Source organism: Lynx canadensis, chromosome D4 (genome assembly GCF_007474595.2).
Source record: "Lynx canadensis isolate LIC74 chromosome D4, mLynCan4.pri.v2, whole genome shotgun sequence".
Taxonomy (NCBI): Eukaryota; Metazoa; Chordata; class Mammalia; order Carnivora; family Felidae; genus Lynx; species Lynx canadensis.
The window spans coordinates 62,560,674-62,586,520 of NC_044315.2; the positions used below are offsets into that span (position 1 = coordinate 62,560,674).

At 41.4% G+C, this 25,847-nt stretch overlaps 1 pseudogene; it reads right to left on the reverse strand.

The window, feature by feature from the left end:
• Positions 1 to 4,952: 4,952 nt before the first annotated feature.
• LOC115500214 lies at positions 4,953 to 5,133 on the reverse strand (annotated as a pseudogene).
• Between the last annotated feature and the right edge of the window lie 20,714 nt (positions 5,134 to 25,847).

A 25,847-nucleotide genomic window follows, 5' to 3' on the forward strand; every position in this document is an offset into this window, starting at 1 on the left:
TTTCCAGAGTGAACCCCTCAAGGGCTGTCTGTCCAAAACAGTGTTCAAAGGAATTCATCATAGCTGGTTTGGGAGGATTCCAGATTCCATTTAACCATTAGCCTTAGATCTAGCCAATCCCAAAGTAGATATTATTGCTATCGAGAGGAATGGTCATACTGGTCCTGCACTTCTGCTATGTTTAAATCTTCTGGTTTTTTAATGAGGAAGAAATGATGAAATTGTTGAATTTGAAAAGTTTAGACAAGCAGCTTTCAGATCGATTTTGGATGCTCCTATGGTAGTTAAAAATTGTTATAAATGTACACATACACACACACACACACACACACACACACACACACACACACACCAGCTTTAAAGTATTTGACTATGTTACCCAGATATTTGGGTTTGGGAGTTTGATTCAATATCATTTCCTCTTCACTCTGTATGATTATATAAAATCATGAATTGTTCATCCCAAGTATCTTTTTATATTGAAAACTAAAGTGTTTACAACATTCTTTGAAAAGAATAATTAAAAAAAATGTTATAGTTTAGAAAGAGCTTAGATGCCTATATTTCCTTAAAGCCATAATAAAGTTGAATTTTAAAAAGATACTATTACAGAGTTTGATGTTGGTATCCTATTTGTAAATATTTTTACTAATAATGAAGACAGATAATATGGCATGAATTTGATATAGTAACCCTTTTATTTATTTTTTTTAATATTTGCTTATTTTTAAGAGAGAGAGCATGAGGGGGGCAGGGGAGGACAGAGGGGAGAGGGAGTCAGAGGATCTGAAGTGGGCTCTGCGCTGACCAGAGAGCCCAGTGTGGGGCTCAATCTTATGAACTGTGAGATCCATGATCTGAGCCAAAGTTCGACGCTCAACCAACTAAGCCACCCAGGCACCCCTGATACAGTAATCCTTCTTATAATAGATATGTTTCTAAGTTAACACGAATATAGAAAGTTAGAATCTCTTTGTTTTTTTCTAGCCCTACACAGAATAAATATCAATTGGGCTAAAATATTTTTCTGCAAATATTGCTGTCAAGGAATTTTTGTAAAGATTGCTTACTGACCCATTGTATAACCAGACCTGACATTATGGAACATTTCCCATATAGATACATTTGAATTTTGATGTGGAAGGCATTATAATCTGATAGGCTGTTCATCATGGTAGACTTTGTACAATGCTAGAAACACAATTTTATGTTGCCAGAGGTTCACTGAAATCTTATACTTCTTTCTTGGTACTAGGATTTTCCCCTCCATGTCGCTTATGTCTCTTAACATTTTCCACCATATTTAGGGTATTTCTCAATTCCACATTCCTAATTTTTTTCTCTTTTCACCCTGTTTTCTTAATGTAAAGAATGTCATTTAAAAAAAATTTTTTTTTTTTTAAGTTTATTTTGAGAGAGCAGAGGAGGGGCAGAGAGAGAGGGAGAGAATCCCAGGCAGGCTCCATGCTGTCAGAGTAGAGCCCGATGTGGGGCTCGAACTCACGAACCGCGAGATCATGACCTGAGCTGAAACCAAGAGTCAGACGCTCAACCAGCTGAGCCACCCAGGCGCCCCAAGAATGTCATTTTTTATAGGCTGCAAAATCACACACTGCCATTTAATGCAGAGTATTCTAGTCAACATTCCTTATTTCAAAAGTTTCAGACAACACAAAATAGATTTTCTGTTTATTTTACTCTTCTGTGTGTTAAAAAAATTTTTTTTAATGTTGATTTGTGTTGAGAGAGAGAGCACAAGCAGGGGAGGGGCAGAGAGAAGGATAGACAGAATCCCAAGCAGGCTCCGCACCACCAGCGCAGAGCCCGATGCGGAGCTTGAACTTGTGAACCACCAGATAATGATGAGCTGAGATCAGGAGCCAGACACTTAGCCAACTGAGGCACCCAGGTGCCCCATTCTTCTGTGTTTTTGAAATTATACATGTTAGATTCTAAATAATGTATTCAATAAAACCATGAGTGGGATTTATCCTTTTTTTTTCCTTTTATGAGGCAAAACCATGCAACATCTATAGACACTGAGGCCATGGAGCCTCGTAAGTACAGCTCTGTCTTATACGCATGATAGATTTAGGGGCTTTCCTCTAAGAGTTTATGGTGGTCTGGTTCTGGCTCATTCGTTAAAAAACAGGCCAAGTGTGAAATAGTGATGAGGAGCATGGAAATTTAGAGAGTGTATTGGTGTGTGTGTGAACTTCCTTCAACAAGTTTTCATAAATTAAAAATATAAACCGGAATACAGTATTTTCATTTTGACTTCATTCTTTGCCATTGATGCACATTTAAGGGTTTGGTTTAGAACAAAGCCTGAAGTTCACTGTCACTCCGCCAGCTAAAGAGCATGGGTTATGTTACATAAAATAATTTCACAGAATCATTGTTAACTGTTCATGTAACTGTCCATTACATGAAATTACTAGGCCTTTTTCTCTTTTGATACATGTTTTCTATAGCTCCTTTTATTGAACCCTACTAAAAAAGTTACAGCTTACATTACCAAAATAAGTTGTTTTGGCATATTTGAGACAAGACTATGGGGAATGACAACTATGGTCTCAGTTCTATTTGAATTTTGGGCATGCTAGTACCTGGTCTGTAGTGAATGAAAAATGCTGAATTTTGTGTGCCATTCTTGTGACTGACTACCTCTGAGTTATGTGATGTGAGGTCAGAATTCTTCAGTGTATTTCATAAGTGAATAGGGGACCTAGGATAAGTACCTCTTCACTGTGAGTCTCTTAGGACATCCAAGAATCCCTGAGAGGATGGAGCAGAGTGGCAGAATATACTCAGGCTTTGAATTTACCTTGGGCATCTTCCTAAAATCAGCTGTGCTTGTTTCCCCGCCCCCCCCCCCCCCCCCCCCCAGCTCTGCCTCTTGATGCCTTTGCTCATGTCATTTGTCTTCCTTTCATTCTGGGAGATGACTTTCAGGTTCAATGATAGTGTCGATTTTCTCATTTTAGCTTGCTTTGGTCACCTCCCACCCCCTAGGAAAGGTATGATTAATTTCTCCGTATATTCAATATATACAGCACCTTTATATGCCAGCTTCTTCTGTGTGAGGCACTGAGGATTCAAAGATGAATAGGATACAGTCTGTGTCTCTCCTTCCCCTCCCCTTTCCCAACCCTTATCTTGGGCTTACAGCATTCTGGGAGAGAAAGTCAAGCAAAATTTCAGCAGTGTGACTAGTGGTATGTATAAGATGATGGCACTGTAGGGATGGAAGTTGCTTATATAGAATTTTGATGATACATCTGTCATAGCACTTACATTGTTCTAGTTAATTTGTTCTAGTTTATTTGTTTAACTGCCTTCTAGGCTAGACTATGCTTCTCAAGGGCAGGAGATGTATTTTATTCATCTTTGGGTCACTAGCACTTGGAGAGCCTCCCATGTGCTAGCAGCTATCATTAGATATCATGAAAGACATGGTTCCTCCACTTACCGAGCTTTTCCCTGGGTGGAGGAGCTAGGTAACCCAACATTATTGTGATAGGATCCACAGATGTAAAAAAAAAAAAAAGATGGGAGCATAGAGGAAGAGCATCTAACAAGCTGGTGAGGAGCTGCCAGAGAAAGCTAAAGAAGATATTTCAGTTGCCATTTGAAGACTAATGAAGAGTCAGCTAAATAACAGAATTCAAAGCAAGATTCAGCTAGAGAGGTTGTGTGAAGTGTTTTGGGTTTTATGTCAAAGGCCATTAGAGACCCACCGATCAATCTTAAGCCATGGAGTGCATGATTTATGTTTATGAAAGGATGCTGTTGTTAGCATACCAGAGGCAGAGACACACAAGTTTCTAGCGCCCTTGAATATTTCTAGATGGGAGAGTAGCACCTAACCTACAGTATCAACAGAATTATGAATGGGATAAACTTGGATGTGGGTTGTGATGGAGAGCAAATGATAGCTAGAGCTTGGGCAAGCTATGCCATTCATTGAGATCGGAAACATGATATTCTGTCCAGGGATTCTAAGACTCCATTCGCCTGCTGCTCCTTTTACTCTCTGCTCTGATAGCCTTGGTTGCTAGTCCCTTGACATAGCCTGTATACCAAAGGAGAGCCATGCCCATACTCCATAAGTTCCCACACTAGAGGTCTGCCTAATCTAGCCATTACGGTTCTCATCCATGCTTGAAGAAGAAAAGCCTGATTTGAAGGGATCCTTTCTTGGCTCTAGCAAGCATGTTGTCCTATCTACTGGGACTCCAAAGTCCTTGAGAGGTAGCATTGCCTTTTAGTTTTAAGGACACACAGTTTCTCTCCCACCTGTATCTGCTTAAGGCCAGATTTCTGCTTGCTCATTGTATGCTACAAAGAAAAACTACTCCTGATTCTTAGAATGTATTTTTTTTTCTGCGATCGTTTGGCACCTGAAGATTCCAGCTAGAGCTGTGATTGACACTCCAGTGTCAAAGCAGCTGACATTACAGTGAAAGCTGCTATAACTTGGTACACTGACCAAGGCCAATTGCCCAGTTTTATGTAGCTACTCCTATCAGCTGCCATGGTTGTGGCATGAGCCTCAATCTCATTGTGGGTACTTTGGTTCTAATTCCCTGGTGTCTGTAAGTGTTAGATCTGAGTTAGGGCATCACAAATGTATTAGGGGTTTGAAGATGAGGTTTGATGGCAACCCATTTTCTTTTCTCCAAGGTTCTGGCTGATAGAATTTATATAAGAACTGCCAGCAAAATGGAGACCATCTTTATTACTGGCTGGGCAGAGGTCCAGTAAATCTCCCAAATGTAGAACATCTGGTAAATTCTGTTGGAAAATAGGCTTAGACCTAAGACAGGAGATAGGCTCTCCTGTCTCCCTGCCTGCTCTAGAGTGGCAGTGGGAGAGAGCAGCAAGGTTTGTGGAGTAGAAGCAGAGTTCATTGTATCAGCTAGTAGTGAAGCCCACAGGCCTGCCTCACATGCTTACCCAGAGGGAGCAGTGGAAATGGAAGACCTCTCCTCAGGTGAGCAGATAGCAAGGAGACTGGAGGCAGAGAAATTGGAGCTCCTGGGCTAGGAGCCACACAGCCTGGTTTGTGCTATTGGGGCCTAATGTGCAGAGTTACTACACTTGATCTTAGCCAAAAGGCCGAGAAGCGATCCCAATGTGCAGAGTTAAACAGCCCAGTGAAGGTAGTTACTACTCCTTGGAGGCCTAATTTGGACACACTGAATTGAGGTGCTCATCTCCTTGGTAGAACCAAGTGGAGGATAGGAGGGTAGGATATTATAGAACCCAGCCCAGAGGAGGAGAGGGCTGGAGGAACACAGTTGTCAGATAAAGTACAGATAAGTGAAATTGTGTATTTTTATGAGAAAATTGGGGCAGTTGGACTTTGAAGGAAGGGGTGGGTAAAGAAGTTGGCTGACTTCTAAATTAAGCTATTTTTCCGAACAATTCTTGGACTCTCGTCTCAAGAACAATTTGTTCTGATCAGTCTGACCATTACCTTTGTGAGAGCAGAAATTCCCTACCCCCAAACATTGGCTAGTTTCCAAACCTACCTGATATAATTCACTTTAAAATAGGAGAGACATGGGGCGCCTGGGTGGCGCAGTCGGTTAAGCGTCCAACTTCAGCCAGGTCACGATCTCGCGGTCCGTGAGTTCGAGCCCCGCGTCAGGCTCTGGGCTGATGGCTCAGAGCCTGGAGCCTGTTTCCGATTCTGTGTCTCCCTCTCTCTCTGCCCCTCCCCCGTTCATGCTCTGTCTCTCTCTGTCCCAAAAATAAATAAACGTTGAAAAAAAAATTAAAAAAAAAATAAAATAAAATAGGAGAGACAATAAATATTGTCCTAAGCTTAGATTTAGAACTACAATGAGCACCACAGTCTGGGGAGTTTGGTTCGATTTCTTGCTGTGAGTCCAACTCCTGGCTGAAGTTTGTCTACAGCATAATGTTATAAAGCAGCCAAATTATCCTTAAAATCTTAAGGGCTAGTAATATTCATAACTTAGCAGAGTCTCATTAGGCCTTTTATCTAAATAAGCTTTAAATTCTCAACAAACTGGTGATGTAAATATCTTGTTTTAAAGTAAAATAAAATCCATTGAAATGAGTTTGTCATTTTAATTGTATTAGCACCTTTCAAGTGGCCACATTTATTTGGAATGTTTCCATAAGGAGAAGAAATAAATTAACAGGATTATGCATGGGATATGTTTGGCTGTACTTCAAAGCAACGGAAAAGATTTCAGAGGGAAACAGTCATATGCTTCTCTACTTTAAAGAAATAGGAGCAAATTTTCTTTAAAAGGAGAGAAAATATCCAAATAGATCATAGGTTGTAGATCCAAGGAAAGTGCACCAAAATGTTCTCTATTGGAACTCATACATGTTCTTATATTAAACATCAGCAGCATTACAGACAAATCTGTGTTGGAGAGTAAAGCTGTTTAAAATTTACTAGTCATTCTTCCATATTCTTAAAAAATCATCTTCGAGTGATAATCTGCTCAAACATCTCCCTCCCCCCTCCCTTATTTATTTCCTTCCTTCCTTCCTTCCTTCCTTCCTTCCATTAGAATGACAGTGTCTGTGAGGGTGGAGGGGTTGGAAAGAGGCTAAATATTGATTTCGGTCCAGAGGAGCCTGAATTTACTCCTAGTAGTTTGGTGGAACCCAGGCCATATGCATATGGTGGATTATTTTTCTTGACTTTCACTTTTTGTTTTTCTTTCGCAGAAAGGACAATGGTTATTTTTTCCCCAGGGGCATGAGGTATAGGAATGGGAGAATGGACATGGAGATAATGAAACTTAATTGAGTCTTCTGGGCAAAAATACAACTCAGCTTCGAATTAAAGATCAAAGCAAAGAACACCTTTAAATAGTGCATATTGAATAATCTGGAGAAAGGTAACTGGGTGGTTTTCATTTGCATTGAGGACAAACCAAAATAAATGGGTTTCAAATGCAGGGGACGGGAATGGGTTACCCACGAAGAAAGGCTCCTACTCTGCAGAAAACATCTTCCAAGGAGGGTTTAAGAACTGAACAATCTTCTATTTGGAGGCAGGGTAGTAAATAGGCCTAGAGGTGAATGCATGCATCACGTTTTTGTTGTTCCCATAGTTTTCCACAGTGGGCAGCCATGATTGTCAAATAGTTCTTTTTGTAAAACCTTTTAAAATATTGTGCATGCGGGGCGCCTGGGTGGCGCAGTCGGTTAAGCGTCCGACTTCAGCCAGGTCACGATCTCGCGGTCCGGGAGTTCGAGCCCCGCGTCGGGCTCTGGGCTGATGGCTCGGAGCCTGGAGCCTGTTTCCGATTCTGTGTCTCCCTCTCTCTCTCTGCCCCTCCCCCGTTCATGCTCTGTCTCTCTCTGTCCCAAAAATAAATAAACGTTGAAAAAAAAAATTTAAAAAAAAAAAAAAAAAAAAAAAAAAAAATATTGTGCATGCATTCTCTCTGAGATGTTATATGAGTTAAGAGCAAGAGACTGTGCTTCTCATCAATAAGATAATGTCTCTCATACTTCCCATAATTCAGTGCCTTCTTTATATTAGGTTTTTAATAAGCATTCACTGAATGAAAACAAATGACTCTTGGAAGTCTGTCCCAGAGAGACACTGACAGTAAGTAAATGTAGTGTGTCAGGTGGTGATAAGTATTAGACAAAAAATAAGTCGCTATGGGTGGTGTGGTGCAGGCTGGGTGCCATTTTACAAAAGGCGTCCAGGAGGACCTCTCCTGAGAAGATGGCCACAGTGTCCAGGTGTGTTCAGGGGAGAGTGTGGCTGAAGTGGGTGAGAATGGGGATGGTAGAGTGGGATATTAATAGGCTGTGGTAAGGAGTTCAGTTTTTACTCTGAATGAGAAGGGAACATATTGGAGATTGTTGAGCAGAGAAGTGACATCATCTAATGTATTGGCCCAATTATACTTGTTGAGAAATCAAACTACTGTGTTGGTACAAAGAGCTAACTACAATTCCAGTCTTAGTTTACAGTACAAAAGAAATCCCCCAAACTCTAGACCTTTTTTTTCCATTTCTTGCTCTCTCCATAACAGCTTACCTCCCTGGCCACGTCCCAGTAAACCCCATTGCAGCTCAAGGCTGACATCTAGTGGGTACTTTCCTAACTTTATAAACCTACAATTTGGAACATCCTAGCTCTTGATTAGGAATAGAGGGTAGAAAATCAAAAGCAGGATAATAAAACAATTATTAGGAGAAGACTGATTTGCCTCCTTGTTTCTCTTTGGCTCATATTCAGGTAAGTTTGTATTTTTCTAGCAAATATTTTTTAAAAACTGTTGGGTTTAGCTACCAGATGACTGGGACATCAAAATCTTGGGCTGGTGAGGAGAGAATGAGCCAGAACCAATGGAATCAATGCTCTGGTTCTAGGGGTGGCCTGTGGTTTATTGTATGGAGTTTGGTTGACAATCAATTTACAAAACAGGTGTGATCTCATGATTGGGCACGATGGGAGAAAGTCCAAGACAGTGTGAAAAAACCCAAGTCAGGTGAGATTGGGTGTTTCCGAAGCTTAGGCGGGATATTTCGGTGTATTAGTTCAAGCTTTAGCTTTATAATTGGACGTCTGGCTTCATGTCTTATTCTGCCATTTACTGCCTGCGAGAACTTTTACAGGTTGCACTCTGTATCTCAGTGTCGAAATAGTGCCCACTTTGCAAAGATGTTTTATTAAGTAATTTAATTTATGCAAAGCACTTAACACACTAGCATTTAGTATACAGTCAATAAGAGCTAAGTGTTACTGTTCACAGGAACCACAGGTAGGCATCAGAGGTAGAGAAGCAGGTTGTTGTAGTAATACCACCTGCTTTGAATATATAGATATATTTTGCCCCCAGCACTTAGCATTAACAGAATTTAGGTTTTAGCCATTTTGTATATTTATATGATCCATTTATCTACATCGATTGGGGTAGTTGAATATTCTGTTTGAGGTATATCATTTATGCCTGACAGATTAAAACTGTTTAGTGGCTTTCATTACTTTTAGGAAAAAAGACCCAAATATTTAGCTCTGCATCACCTGGCTCCTGCTTGCCTCTTCATTTTCGTCTCTTACTGCTCCTCCCTCTCAGTTTCTGCATTTCAGATTTGCTGGCCTTTTGGGTCCTCCAGCTCCTTGTTCCATCTGTCACAAGACTTTGCAATTTCGTTACCTTGTCCACACTGTTCCACTCCCACCCCAGCCTCACAACCAAGCTCATACCTAGTTAATGCCCACTCATCTTTGACACTTTAAAAATTTTTTTTTATTTTAATGTTTATTTATTTTTGAGAGACAGAGAGAGACAGAGTGTGAGTGGGGAGGGGCAGAGAGAGAAGGAGACACAGAATCTGAAGCAGGCTCCAGGCTCTGAGCTGTTGGCACAGAGCCCAATGCAGGGCTTGAACTCACAAACTGTGAAATCATGACCTGAGCTGAAGTCAGACGCTTAACAGACTGAGCCACCGAGGCGCCCCTTGTCTCTGACACTTCTGTGGGGAAACTTTCTCTGCCTCCACCCCCACCCCACCCCCACCCTCACTCTGCTGGGCAAGCCTCCCTTCTTGGTAAGATCTCATAGCATTCTGCACTTTTAATTTTCCTTCAGAACACTTACCATAGTTTTAAAGTATATATTTGGATGATTATTCACTTCCCAACTAGACTGTAAGTATCTTGGAAGCAAGAACGATGTCTATTTCACCCATTAATTTGTTCCTGCCACAGTGCTTGGTGCATTTAGATTCCTATTTTTGGGGGGAGCCTGGGTGGTTCAGTTGGTTAAGCATCCAACTTTGGCTCAGGTCATGATCTCACAGTCTGTGAGTTCAAGCCCCGTGATGGGCTCTGTGCCGACAGCTTAGAGCCTGGAGCCTGCTTCGGATTCTGTGTCTCCCTTTCTGCTCCTCCCTTGCTCAACGCTGTGTCTCTCAAAATTAAACGTTAAAAAATTTTTTTAATTAAAAAAATGTAGACTCATATTTTTTGAATAGTGAAGAAACTAGTCTGAAGGATGAGGGATCTTATTTTAAATTAAAATATAGAAATCAGTAAAACACTTGGTAACTAATGGAGTATGGGGATGTAGTGGGTACTGTGGTGTGATGCCCAGTTTTCCTCTTGTAGACTACTCATCCCTCCAGATGCTGAGAATTTTTAAAAAAATGTTTACTTTTGAGAGAGAGAAAGCACACTCATGTGCATGTGAGTGAGGGAGGGTCTGAGAGAGGGAGAGAGACAGAATCCCAAGCAGGCTCCATGCTGTCAGTGCAGAGCCCAGTGCGGGGCTCAATCCCATGAATGGTGAGATCATGACTTGAACCAAAACCAAGAGTCAAACACTTGACTGAACCACCCAGGTGCCCCACATGCTAGGAGTTTTGATGGCCAATGCTTCTCACCCTAGACCCTCTATAGTAATTGCCCACAGGAAAGAGAGCCACCTTACCTAAGGTCACGCCCCTTCCTGAAAGGTCACTTGCAGTGACAGGTTAATTGGGGGGCATGTGCTCCACTCATTGCCTCAGTGAAGGGCCATTCCAGGTCGTGGTAGGATTGACTGAGGCCACTGTTTGAACTGCATCAACTGTTCAACCCCCTCCCACTTCACCTTTCCTCCCTCAGGCCTCACATGCTGTTCCTGAGAGCTTGTCTCCTCCCTCTCCCCCCAATAAACCACCTGCACACAAGTCTCAAGAGTCTGTTTCCCAGGGAACAGACTGAGAACTGTGGGCGAGGGAGAGGGAGGATCCTAAGGTAGCTCCTCAGTTTCTGTTTTGAGACAGCACATGATGCCATGCACTGAGATGAGCACAGGAAGGTGATAATGTACAGGAACTGAAGCAGGTTTGCTGGAAAAGGTAAGTTTTAGAGGTGTTAAGTCTGACGTTCCTGTGGGATAACCAAGAGTCTGAAGCTCAGAGGAAAGGTCTAGGCTAGAGGTGGATGTAGACTTGGGGTCACTGGCACTCCAAAACGACATGAAAAAGCTTGCCTATGAACGGAGAGTGAAAGAAACAGGACTAGGGTGGCCTGGGAGCCAACAGAGGGAGACAGGACAAATGAGACAAACTTGTGGCAGATAAAGAGTGATCAGAGAGGTAGGAAAATGAGTGTGAGCATTAGGAATACCAGTGGGTGTGCAGAGGGGTTTACAGGGATTACAGGCATAGATGTGTCAGGTGTAGATAGTATAGCATGTAAGTGTTCGTTCACTAGATCTAATGTCACTTGCTGGGGATAGTTTTAGTGGAGCCAGATTCCAGTGAAGTAAATGGGGTGGGGGGGGGGGGATGAAGAAATGGATGTGGTAACCTTTTTACAGTTTTCATGAGTTAGGAAGAACGAGATAGCATTGAGGATCCAAGACAACAGGAGGATATTTGTGTATAAATGATTCCGGAGATGGGCTGAAGGAGAAAGTCCAGTTAGAAAAGTATAAAGTGGAGGCCATAGGAGTGAGAACTAATAAGTTCTTGAGAAAGTGATACATGATCGAACACACAAGATTAATCTTGGTGAAGTGAAGCCAAATTACTACTAACACCGGAAGGAAAATGAGTAGACATGGAGGCAGTTAATAGTAGCTACAAATTATCTATGCTCTTTAAGCATCAGGAAGTTTTAATAATTTAACCCTCACAACAAATCTTCAAGAATACCACCCTACCAGTCTGGAGCAGGTGGTGCGAAGGGGGCGGGGCCTCGGTTCTGATAGGCTTCCGGCCTCCTTGGAGCCCTGCCCAGTCCCCCAAGCAGGCCGGTAAGCACACGCTTTGGGGCAGGTGGTTCGTGGAGGGGCGTGCTCTCTAGGATGGAGTTTATTCTGGAAGCCACCCTTAGCTATCTTGAGGCAACTTCCACAAGGAGGAAAGACTGTATTTTCCGAAGAGGGCAACACGACCCAGAAAGATGGTTGCGGAAAACGGGACTGAGTGACGCATGCGCGTTGCGGGAGCGACGGAGAGTGCGCAGTGCCGAGGCCGCAGGGACCTGGCGTTTGTCTCTGGAGAGTCAGAATCTGGGTGGTGCGCCTGGCTGGAGCCCCACGTGACCCCGCAGTTTGATTTGTAGGAATTGTGTTAATAAAAAAATTGATGGCGATCTAACCGTCTACCAATAGGCAATTCATCATTTAAAATATAGTTATGTACATGTGGTGGAATATTTTGCGGTCCCACCCGTGCAACCCAGAAATTTAGAGTGTGTGTGTTGGTCTGTTTATAGTCTAAGTACTAATATTTTTTTCTTGAACCGTTAATTATGGCTGGCAGCCAGGCTGTTACTTCAAAGCTTTGGAGGTGGAGCAAATGCGTTACTTTCCCATGGGTAGAATTAGATTTAGGAACCAGTTGCAGTTATGAGAGGAGAGCAATAATGAATGAGTTCTGTCTGTGCGAGGTGGGTCTGTGGTAGGGAGCTGGTGTGGTGGTCACTTGGAGAGGAACTCTCCTAAAGGGCCTTTCTCCAAGGTGAGGGGACCTCAGCAGAGGGGGCTGGAGTTGTATTGCTAGATGCAGATGTTGAGTGGCTTGCTGGAGGAGAGGCTTTGCAGGAGGAATCTCTGAAAGTGCTCCACAAATAAAAGAATCAGCCCTGATAAATTGCCACACCTGGAAGGCACCATTATTCTCCATATTTCCTAGATGGGAGTCAGACGGCAGTCCACTGTGGCTCCTCACTGCAGGCTCGCTGGCGGATCCTGGGGAGGTCTAACCTTGAAGTTAGAGGCAGGCCTCTCATACCCACCATCTTTGGTTGGAAGATCAGCAGCGTTCTCCAAAGACATCCTCCAACTCCTCTTCCAAACTGTATCCTTACCCTTTTATATCTTCTTTATGGGCATGATGATGGATTCAAGGTTTTCAGCCAAGTCCTCCTTTGCAAACTCAACCACCAGGATGATCTGTTTCACTACTGATTCGTGCCTCCAGAGATTTTTATATATTGATTAATGCCACCAGAACAAGAGTTTTGTTTTGATGAGACAGCATTATCACACTCCGTCTGCAGGAAGCAAGGAAAACTTTCATGGAATAAAGGAGCTTGTTCAACTCTATCTCAGAAACCAAGCCTAGATTCAGACTTGTCCAAATCTTAGTTCCACTGAACAAGCAGAGCTCAATTATTTTTTTTTTCTCCCAAGTTTTAATTTAAATTCTGGTTAACATACAGCATAATACTCGTTTTAGTTTCATGTGTAGAATTTAGTGATTCGTTATCACTTAAATACAACACCCCGTGCTGATCACAACAAGTGCCCTCCTTAATAGCAGAGCTCAATTCTAAACAGTTCTTTTTTTGGCGCACTTGCTGTGGATGCCCTTATATTAAGAGAGCTGAGATCAAAGAAGTGCTAGCAGAGGGACACTGTGTTCTTTCCCCACAGACCATCTCAGCCATGTCCTATATCTTTTTCAGCCACTCTCAGATAATAAAAAGTCCTTGAATCACTTTCAGACCCAAGAGTAATCTTTGAGTAATTAAAATTCCAGTCCAGTGTTGTAATGATATAATGACTTTACTCATTTGAATGCTTCTCTCCACCTTTATTTCAGGGCTGGTTAAAAGAATATCAAACCACATAAAAGGGTGTATTTAAAAAATCACTGCCCCCCTCCTCTCCCCACCCTTAGTTCCGCTACTCAGAAGGAGCCATTATAACTTCTAGTTGTTTTTGTGTTTAGTAAATTTTGGTTGTTGACAAATTTACTTCAAACCCTGGCTTCTCAGGCAGTATTCAAGATCTACCAGCTGGTGATATTAATGCTTTGGAGGAATGAGGGATGACTCCTTACAGATAAGCTATGGCACTTTACCCCCTTCACCTGGACCCTGCCCCCCTGATGATCTTGAGACAGTGGGTGAATTGAAAGCCTGTATGAAGGCCAGACTTACTGGCTGTTAAAAAAAAAAAAAAAAAAAAGCTCATTCATTTAAAAGCTTTTTAAAAATAGGAATGATGTTTTGTTACAAATTGTGCTCATTTTTCTCTAGTAACATTTTAGACCCAAAGGCCTACTTTTGCAAGCCTGACTGTGGTAGTGTTTGCATGGATTAGATGTAGTTTTGATTGCACCTGGTGTGTAGGGTAATGTCTCTTGGGAGCAATACCACTCCTGTGCCTTATGAAGCTCTCCTGTGCTTCAGTGCAGCTGATGCTATCAATTTCTTATCTAAGGACCCATGACAGCTGACCCTCTTTGCTTTCTTAGCTACGCCTTCCAAGGCAGCATGTATGCAAATCCAGTGAGCACAGCGACATAAACCACACTATTTGGTGTCTTTTCTGTAATCCACGGTGGAACTTATTAATGTATACTGTCCAGCACCTTATAGGTTAATATCATGTTCTCCTCTCTCTCCTGGACTACTTAGTACCTCCTAACTGGTCTATTTGCTCCTCTCTCAGGAGGCTCTCCACATAGAGACCAATCGGTTTCAAATCCATTGTACATGTGAAACTGAACCAAATGAGAGTTTGTCAGCTCCATGAACAGCGAGCCAATAAAAGACTGACACTGAGCTTTTGGAGTGAAGAAAGATAGGCTATTTATTGGTGTGGAGAATGTGGAATTAATGATCAAAGTCCTGAACTCCCCAGTGGCTTACAAGTGAGGGTTTTTTTTTTTCCTTCCTTTAAAAAAATATTTTTTGATAGAAAGGGGGACAGAGGATCTGAAGCAGGCTCCACCCTGATAGCAGAGAGCCCAACATGGGGCTCAAACTCACAATCTGTGAGATCACTGCCTGAGCCAAAGTCAGAAGCTCAACTGACTGAGCCACCCAGGTGCCCCAGAAGTGAGGATTTTTAAGGGCAAAATTTGAGGCAGGGGTCTCCTGAGAAGGTGGATGTTGTTGATTGAAGGTCCCGTAGAGTCATGTTAATAGATGTTACTTAGTTACTTCCAGTCCCACGGAGGCCTGTTCTGTCTCAAGAGACTTGGACTCTGAAAAATATTCTGTTTGAGATGTCATTAGGTGCATCTGGTGCTTATGTGTTCAGGATAGTGCTGATTAGCTGCCTGTCAGCACTCTACCAACTACTTGTATGTCTCTTGGGCCTGGGTCTGTGTCCTTTCTGGCCATGCCTGGGGACGATATAACCTCTTGTGTTTTTTCATCCAAACTAACAAGATGGGTGCTGGCTTCAAACTGCCTGCTCTGCTGGGGCCTTTAAATAATTTTCCTTTGCCAGAAGGCACGATGCTAACCTTTGTCAGTAGAGGGCACTGGAGAGACACTGGAGGAGGAAGGGGTTTTCTTTCCTAGTTGGGACGTACTGCTCCATGCAGGCTCCTGCAGTGTGCACGGATTTTCAGTGCCCAGCTTCTCCAGAACTAGGTTCCTGAGCCCAGCTTCTGCAGTGCACTGTGGCCAGCAGCACCCAGCCGTCAGAAACTTCTTGTGGATGCTCCCCTTACGTGGTTTCCTAGTGGAGTGCCTCCAGAGGGTTACCTCCCTTTGAAGGGCTTCCCCTAGCACCCTAGAGGGGACATTTGCAGCAAGTTGCAACACTGTGACGTCTCTGCCAACCAGGGGGCCATGGAGGTTTCCTCTCCAATAAGGTCTGGGTCTCAGCCCTGGGAGTGGGAGGCCCTTTCTTGGGGAGTGGCTGCTCCTTATATGTGATATGTGTATATTTTTTTAGAATTTTGCTTCTATCTTGTAGACCAGTCCCTCATTACTTCAATCTCCTGTTAAAGAGTTAGTAATTCTTGATTTAAACTTTCCCTGTTCAAATTACTGTGTAGTTTCTGTGTCCTGACTGGACCCTGACTGATACACAGTTCAGTCTTTTTGAAATGCAGATCTGATTTTGTCTCTCCTCCTTGCTTTAAACCATGTTATGGTTTCACTCTGCTTATACGATAAAGAAAACTCCCTTATTTTCCTGGTTTCTGAGGCTCTGCACAATCCTGTCTTTACCTCCCTGGCCTTATCTCATACCAGAGCCCCCCCTTGCTTTCCTCCTGCTGCAGAGTTTTTATGGCCACTGTTCCCTTTCTCTGAAATCAACTTCCCTCAGTTTCTCACCTGAAACATCCCTGCCCATATCCAGGCCTCATGTTAATCATCTCATCTTCAGGGAAGCTTTCTCCACCTTCCGTGTCCAGGTTGAGTCCCTTATATTCATTTTCAGATCATGTAAGCTCCTTCAGACCACTTTACATGTGTTTGTGCGAATTTTTTTGATTAATACCTCCTGTCCTATAGATTGTAAGCTACTTGAGGACAACGGATTGTGGCTTTTTGGCTGCCTATATAGCTCCTGCATCCAGCACATGAACAGAGTAGAGTGCCTGTTACAAAGTAGGCATTCCACCTGTGCAACCATTTCCCTTTCCATACTCCAATCTGCCACAAGATGGCAGGATAAGACCCTCTGGTACTTGATTTCCTTTGGGATAAGAAGTGGTGCTTCAGTTTAAAATGACTTTCTGGGCCAGAAGAGGATCCCTTTGAAGTGAGATTGAGTCACATATTGCAGCAGATTTCTCTGAAAATGTCCTCCGCATCTTCACTTCTTCTGCTGAGTCTGTGGAACAATCAGGAATACGAACAAGGAAGACAAAGGAGAGATCCTTGTCTGCTTGCCTGAGGTGCTATTTAGAAAGCAGTTCTTGAAAACAAGAAGGCTGAACTCTGATTCGTGTGGGAAAATAGGGTCGGGGATGTTTCCTGCCCCTCTCACACTTTATTTTGCAGTAACTGAGTTCTAGAGGAAAGGCCAGCAAATTATGGCCTATGGCTAAATCTGGCTCTCTGCCTGTTTTTGTAAATACATTTAATTGGACCCCAGCCATATCCATTTGTTGACATATTGGCAGCCTTTTGCACAACTATGAGTAGTTGTGACAGAGACCATATTTTTGCAAGGCAAAAATATTTACTATCTGCCCCTTTAAGACAAAAATGGGGGAACATTTGGTCTAGAAGGATGTAAACATTTAGAAGCCTTAATATCTGGTTAGCATTTAGCTGACTTTTCATAAAAAATAGTAATTTGGTCTTTTGTGGGAAAGATCTATCTTTCTTTCCAAAAAGCAAATATTCTGGTTGAGGATGATATATTCCCTGAGGTTTCTTAGAAGTTGTACCCATGTGGAGCACCTGGGTGGCTCAGTCGGTTAAGTATCTGACTTTTGATTTTGTCTTGGGTCATGATCTCACAGTTGGTGAATTCCAGCCCTGCATTGGGCTCTGCACTGACAGTGCAGAGCCTGCCTGGGATTCTCTCTCTCTGCCCCTCCCCCACTCACTCTTTCTGTCTCTCAAAGTAAATAAATAAACTGAAAAAAAAAAAAAGAAGTTGTACTCATGTAACTCAGAATTATATTTATTAATTCTTTTCAGGAATTATACATTTAAGTGTGCTATATCTTTTTTTAAGTAGAAAATATTGGCATATGTGATGTAAATTTTTTGTAGTTTCTTAGCACACTTTCCTGTAGGAGGACTAATAAGTCACTGTTATACTAATTATTTCATTTGCCAAGATATCAACAAAAGGCTCTGTGGCTATTTACCTTTCATTCAATAAATATTCTTGTGATTACCTTTCATTCAACAAATAGTCTTGTGACGGATGGTGTGGCTTATGTTGGAGGGGAAAATTTTTCTACTGCACTTCAAGTTCTTTTAGCTGGTCTAAGAATTAAATTGACATGAGATAGTTTAGTAGGAAAAATGAAATTTAATTACGTATATATGGGGGAAACCACATAAAAATGAGATTACAAAGAAAGGAGAAATGAGGTATATATGTCATTATGGATTAAGGAGAAGAGGGTAGGGGCCTGAGGCTTGAAGGGAAGGAATGCAATTCACAAAAAGAATAGAAAGAGTAAATGTTGGGTAAATGTTTGTTGGGCCATACAGAAACAATGGGACATAGAGACAATTTAGGTCAAGGGGGTATTGCTAGTTTCCTCCCTGTCTAGCATACCTACGTCATGTTACACTATAGGTATCTATAGTGATATCTCCCTTCCTGGAATAGGTCCTCTATCTAAATTCTTTTAGGTGGTTACAAGGGAGGCAAAAAAGAAAAACTCCTTGAGTCTTCTGTCTTTTAAAAATAACCAACCTAGGTGGCACCTGGGTGGCTCAGTCAGTTAAGCATTGAACTTTGGCTCAGGTCACGATCTCACCACGTGTGGGTTCGAGCCACACGTGGGACTCTGTGCTGACAGCTCGGAGCCTGGAGCCTGCTTCAGATTCTGTGTCTCCCTCTTTCTCTCTCTGCTCCTCCCCCACTTGTGCTCTGTCTCTCTCAAAAATAAATAAACATTAAAAAAATTTTTTTAAATAATAAAACTAAAATAATCCACATGCCAAAGAGGCATATGTTGGGATAGCAAATTTTGGCCCCTACACTTATTTATGAGTTTGTAAGTGCTCAGCTATTGCTAAGTCAGAATCATGGTAATTCATTTTGAATTACAAGTTTTGAATAGTAAAATACACTTTCTACAGATCCTCTTCCTAACAAAACATTTTGGGTAAAGATAGTGGTAGTCCTTACAGTTTCTTAGTGTTGTTATACTTACAAAAACTGGCAAATCAGAGCAAAGGTAATTAGTTTTAAGTGTACATAGACACGAGATTATCTGTCCCCTTTTAGATCCCTTTACATAGGCAGATCATTGATGTGGCCCAGTGGGAGGGTCTGCAGAAAGGAGCTGCCAGAAGGGAAAATTCTGTTTATGAGTATTGGGGGAGAACACGACAGGTAGGCTCTCCACCCTCCTCACCACTGCACTTTATTTGCAGAAACTTTTTCAGGTATGTAGGGGAAACCCTTCTGTATGGCAAGGTGGTTATGGAATAGGATTTCCTCATCTACTTAAGGGAATTGGGGGTGGGATAGAGTGCCTGGCTGGCTCAGTTGGTAGAGCAAGTGACCCTTGATCTTGGAGTTGTGGGTTCGAGCCCCACGTTGGGTGTAGAGATTACTTAAAAAAAAAATCTTAAAAAATAAAAGAAGGGAATTGGGCATGGGAGGGTGTCAGAATGTTATATTTTCACCACATTTCCCCAGAATCCTCCCTAGATTGTTGTAGTTTAATTTATTTTAAAACTATTGTGTTGTTTTCAAACCATGTTTTTCCTATTTCTGTAACCTCTTAATGTTGATTTATGTTTCAGTATGCTGATTTCTTCAAGCACTTTTTTAAATGAAGGTGTGTGTGTTCTATATTTTATATGTATACCTGTGCCCTTGCATGTGTGAGAATACCTTTGTGTTTTTTTCTTATATAAAAGAAAGTGGGCACAATATTTTTGACTCACAAGAGTTTTTTTTAAACACTATAATTATAGTGTTAAAAGATACTTTAAAATGGGGAATTTTGACTCACATACAAACATACAATGAACATGTATCAAAGATTTTATTTAACTCATTAGTTAGAGAACCAGTAAGATGCTATGGTTGTTTCCAATGGAAATTTGAAGAACCACATATTATACAGGCAAACAAGGAATGCTGGAATAGATTTACCAATAGAATCAAGATAGGTCTATCTATGAGGCAATAATCAATTATATTCCACTAGATACAATTATTTTGCATTTTTATGGACAAGGATAATTTACATTATTCCCCATTTTCTAGAGTTGTGAAGTAGCTCAATGACAATGAAAGGTTGATATAACCTGGATGGGCGTGCTATATGGGATTACACTCGGTAATTGGTCCATTTCAATGTCTTTCTCAATTTTTCCCTAAAATAATAACATTTGGTAATGTTCATTATGCTTGGCGTAGTTATAAATACATTATTATACCCGACTCAATAAACTCTTACAAAATTAGCTTTATTTTACAGATAAAGAAACTGAGGCATGCAACTCTGGTCAGCTGGTGGGCCTCACCCACATGTTTGGTGGTTGGCAGGTGATAAGCCAGAGAGCCATGATTTTCTCTGTCTGGCTTTTCATCTTCTAGTCGGTTAGCTCGGGTTCATTTACATGCTATCTCAAGGTTTTAGGATCAGCAAGAAGCAAACCACAGAGAAGAAGTGTTTCTCAGGTCTCTGCTTATATTACATCTGCCAATGTCCATTGGCTCAATGAACGTCTGTGGCCAAGCCCAGATACAAGGTGATGAAAAAGCAGACCTCTTTCTCCCCTCCCCCAGCTTAATTGAGATATGATTGATATGTAGCATTTTGTAAGTTTAAGGTGACGATGTGATGATTTAATATATGTGTATATTGAGGAATGATGACCACAGTTAGGTTAGTTAACATGTCTATTATCTTATACAGTTACCATTTGTGTGTGTGTGTGTGTGTGTGTGTGATAAGAACTTTTAAGATCCACTCTTTTAGCAACTTTCAAGTGTAGAATATAGTATTGTTAACTGTACTCACCATGCTGTGCATTAGATTCCCACAATCTCCCGGTCTTGATGGGAAGAGCAATGTCCCATTGCAAAGCACTATGGATACTGGGGTAGAAAAATTTGTGGCCAGTTTTGCAATTCACCACATTCTGTTCATCCCATATTTCTCTCTTGTAGTGTCAGGAGGTATTTTCTGTCATGGGAGGGTTTTCCTGACATTTTTTCCATGTTAACAGTCACGTTTTCTACCTCATAGTCCTTTTCATTCTTAGGGAACACATTTTCATGAACATCAAGCAAAAATGCTTCCCAGAAGTCACTTTTTTCTTTCACTTAATCTGAGCAAAATCTCATATTAATATTTAGAGGATTTTCTAAGAAGGAAGATCCTTATTTAAAATATATATTTATGGGGGCGCCTGGGTGGCTCAGTCGGTTGAGCGTCTGACTTTGGCTCCGATCATGATCTCGCAGTTTGTGAGTTTGAGCCCCACATCGGGCTCTGTGGTAACACCTCAGAGCCTGGAGCCTGCTTCAGATTCTGTCTCTCTCTCTCTCTCTCTCTAGCTCGCTCTCTCTCTCTCTCATTCTGCCTCTCCTCCACTCATGCTCTGTCTCTCTCCTTTGGAAATAAATAAACATTAAAAATATTAATATATTTATGGATTTTAAAAATAAAGATGTGAGTAATACATGTTAACTCACAAAATCTAGAACATAGATTGAGTGCAAAGGAAAAAAAATATTCAACCACAAACATACTAGTGAATGTCTGTCTGGTTGTTTTCCCTTAGAGAGAGAGAGGGAGAGAGAGGCACAAGCAGTGGTATAGAAAAGATGTAAAGAGCATAGACTTTGGAGTCAGATTGCCTGGGTTAGAATTCCAGATCTTCTGCTCACTAGCTGGAGAGGGCAAATTAGAGAACCTTGTTGTCCTTTGGTTCCTGCATTTCTATATAACAATACCTCTTCACAGTTGTTCAGAGGATGAAATGAGTATACATAAAGAACAGTACACAGCTCAAGGTAAGTGCTTTGTGTCAGCGTTTCTGTGTGTGTGTGTGTGTGTGTGTGTGTGTGTGTGTGTGTGTGTGTTCTCTGCTCCCCAGTTGTCCAGCCTCAAGGCATGGCTTTTCCCTTTGAAGCCCAAATATTGAGTCTGTGCACTTATTCTGCTGAACACTGCAACTGCAGTCATTTATCAGGTTCACCTCCCCAAGTCCTTTCTGGGGCTTGGAAGGAATTGTTGCAAGTTCCACAAATCCATCTTGGCTGTTGTTTATCACCTTTGTCTGCCTCTCCAGGGTTGCAGGGCTTCTGGCTGGTGCCCAAAGTTCCACCAGGGACTGCTGTGTTACTGGCCACCTTCTATGGTACCCAGACCATTGTCTCCTGAGAAATGAGGCTGCATAATATCTCTTCCCAGTTAAGAATTCACTCTCTTAATTTCTTGAATGCTAATTAAAACAAAGCGAAACATTTTGTAAAAATGTACTAAAGGCTTTGAGACAGAGGAAACAAAATATCTCCGTGTCTCTCCTCAGCCCACTGCAATTTGGCCTTTGTCTGCTTTCCCTCAGTTTTAAAGAATATACCAAAGTTAAGAGAAAAGTGTAATGAATTCCTATGTACCTATTACCTAGACTCAAATTTACTAATCTGTCGTGTTTTTTAAAAATATAATTTATTGTCGAATTGGCTTCTATACAACATCCAGTGCTCATCCCAACAAATGCCCTCCTCAATGCCCATCACCCGCTTTCCCCTCTCCCCCACTCCCATAAACCCTCAGTTTGTTCTCTGCATTTAAGAATCTCTTATGGTTTGCCTCCCTCCCTCTCTGTAACTTACTCATCTTTTGTCAACCACATTTCATTTATCTTATTCCCTTTCTAGATCATTAAAAAGCAAGTCCTAGACATCATGTCATTTTACTCAAAAATGCTTCATTATACATCACTAATAAATAATGGCATTTAAATATATCTTTTACATGCCACTATCGCATCATCACACAAAATGTCCCCATGTTATCTGATGCACGGTCCTTATTCCCCACTAGACTTGAATGATCTGCTTAAAGTCATTGGTTCAACGAGGACCAGACAAGTTCACATGGGTAGGAGATAACGTCTCATCTTTTCCCTTCACCTGTTCCTGCTTCTCCTCCTTTTTTCTCTCTCCTTCATCCCTTACACTTTTGGAACACAACTTTTACCATGTATTTAAAAATCTGCAAACAGGAAAAAGTGAGGGGAGCATCCACAGCAAAGAGCTAGATGTTTTACATCATGAGTTTTCTGGGTTACCTATAATTACTGAGTATAACTTAAGGTTCCCTGCCACCTCCTTCATTTTCAGAAGTTGTTTTGGGACCCACAGAGGAGGCAGTCTTTGTATTCACAAGAATACTTATATCACACATTCAAAAAGTGACTGAAGCAGACGTTGCACAATTAGGAGAGTAATGACAAGATGAAGTATACATTTGCATGGAGACACAAATGTACCTCTTGAAAAATAAGAGACGTCATAGTAAAGAAGATTAAATGTGCCTCTGAAGGGAAATTCAGATATATATTTGGAATGAAAAGAAGTCACAGTATTCCCATGGTTTATAAATTTTAGAATAAGAGATACGAAGCTCTTTTGTTTTGCTGATCTTATTATTCTTCCCTCTGTGTAAGGTCTAATCCACACACTTAGAGCTATATATTTGCTAGGCTGTAATTATACTGTAGGAGACACTTGAGGGAGGTTATGATAATTTGACTGTTCTCCCCACATTGATTTTGACCACCCCCTTCCACCGTGGCTGCACTGTAGCCAGGGCGACTTTTTATTTATTATTTTTTTTTTAATTTTTTTTAATTTTTTTTTTCAACATTTTTTATTTATTTTTGGGACAGAGAGAGACAGAGCATGAACGGGGGAGGGGCAGAGAGAGAGGGAGACACAGAATCGGAAACAGGCTCCAGGCTCTGAGCCATCAGCCCAGAGCCCGACGCGGGGCTGGAACTCACGGACCGCGAGATCGTGACCTGGCTGAAGTCGGACGCTTAACCGACTGCGCCACCCAGGCGCCCCAGGGCGACTTTTTAAGGCAAATAATCTAATCATCCCCCATTAGTGGTTTCCCGTTGCACTCAGAATAAAACCAACATTTTGTAGCTTGGCTTACAAGGCCTTGGATGGTTCACCCCCTGCCTGACTCTCAAGTTTTATTTTGGACCACTTGTCTTTCTTTTGATTTGGGCACAATGTCCTTCTTACAGTTTCTACAGAATGTCATGCTTCCTCCTGCTATCAGGCTTTGTCCAGGCCATGTTTTCTGATTGGAATATTCTCCTCATCCCCTACCTTCCATCTAAGTTGGGTGACTTCCTTAAAAATTTTATTTATGTATATATATTTTTAAATATTTACTTTTGAGAGAGAGAGCACGAGCAGGGCAGGGGCAGAGAAAGAGAGAGGGAGAGAATCTCAAGTAGGATTGGCACAGTCAGCGCACAGCCCAACATGGGGCTCGAATTCGCGAACAGTGAGATCATTCCCTGAGCTGAAATCAAGAGTCGGATGCTTAACCTAAGTGAGCCACCATGAGTGACTTCTTTGTTAGAGAACCATATTCTTCTCTCATAGAGCACTTAGCTAAGTCTGTGATTATTAATTCATTAATGTGATTGTTTGGTTACATTTGTATTTTCTAGTCAGGTTGTGCATCATATAACATATATGAATGGTGGCCCTTCCCTGCTAGACCACAAATGTCTAGAAAGTCATGGCAATGTCCATATTTGTGCACCACTTTTATCTCCAATATTCATTCATTGAAAAAATGAATAGCTATCAGACATGGATCTTATTCAGGCTCATTTCTCTAGCTTAAAGGATTAAAGTTCCAGGAGCACCTGGGTGGCTCAGTTGTTTAAGTGTCTGACTTCGGCTCAGGTCTTGATATCACGGTTTATGAGTTCAAGCCCCATGTGGGGCTATGTGCTAACAGTTCAGAGCCTGGAGCCTGCTTTGGATTCTGTGTCTCCCTCTCTCTCTCTGCCCCTCCCCTGCTTGTGCTCTGTCTGTCTCTCTCTAAAATAAACATTTTAAAAAATTTCCTAAAGTTTGTTATCTATGTATGTATGTATGTATGTATCTATATCATTCTTGTTATCTGCTGGTAGTTATATTCTATAAACTTGCTTTGAACAGAATACTGCATCATTGCCCCTAGGGCAGATTCAGGGTTAGGTTCCTATGAGCCTCTGGTCACATTTTTTTGTCAACTGATCAATATATAACCTTGTTTTATATGTGTTTCTATTTAGAGACACTAATATCATTGCTGGTTTATTAATATTGAACTCATAGCTAGCAGCATTATAACTAATGCCTGAATGAAGCTTGTTTAATACATGCTTTTCTGCATCAGGCACATCACAGCCTTCTTGCACTTAGGAACACTAGACAGCACTTTAGCCCTATGTCTGGGATCCATGTAAAATCACCAACAAAAATGTGAAAAATGTGAAAAGCACAGAAATGTGAAAAAGATGGCACTAAGTAAACCATGATCACCTGTTTAACCTCAATTGACAACATAAATGTTGGGCAACTCAAGATTTTCCTCCCTTTTTGAAGGTCAGTGAATGACTGCAAGAGTTCCCTTAGTATTAATTTTGGTGTTACAAGTACATTTTGGCAAATAGACAAATTTGCATATATGGAATCTAAGAATAATGAAGAAATTATGTATGTGTGTATAACAAAATATATACTATATATCTTACATATATTTAGATATATAAATAATTAGATAAATAATGTATCAATATATAATAACACAATTGTTACTATCTTATACATAGTGTTGGACTACTTGGAAATGTATGCATGTCAATAAACATTCTTCTATAAAATATATACCAAATGGTGTTTTCCGGGCCAATGTTAAATGTGCACTGGGTTATAAGGATTCTTTGGGAAGTCAGTTTGGAAAATGCTGATGTTAAGAAATTCTTGGGGCTCCTGGGTGGCTCAGTTGGTTGAAAATCCGACTTCAGCTCAGGGCATGATCTCACGGTACGTGAGTTCGAGTCCCGCATCAGGCTCTGTGCTGACAGCTCAGAGCCTGGAGCCTGCTTCGGATTCTGTGTCTCCCTCTCTCTCTGCCCCTTCCCTGCTCGTGCTCTGTCTCTGTCTCTCTCTCTCTCAAAAATAAATAAACAAAAAAAGAAACGTTAAAAAATAAAAAAAAAAAAAAAGAAATTCTCTGTGGCATTTGAAAAAAAAACCAGTGACTCAGACTCTTCTAGTGATGCTTTTGATGGGAACAGGGTCACTTGTGCCAAAACAGAGGCTAGAATCAATCTCCCTTTTGCAGCTGTGTATTTTGTCTGTTGTTTGGTGCTTTGCTTTGCCAAGCTCTTACAGCTGTACTCTACAGTGGTCCCCCTTATCCATGGTTTCGCCTTCCAAGGTTTTCCGCTCGGTTTGGCC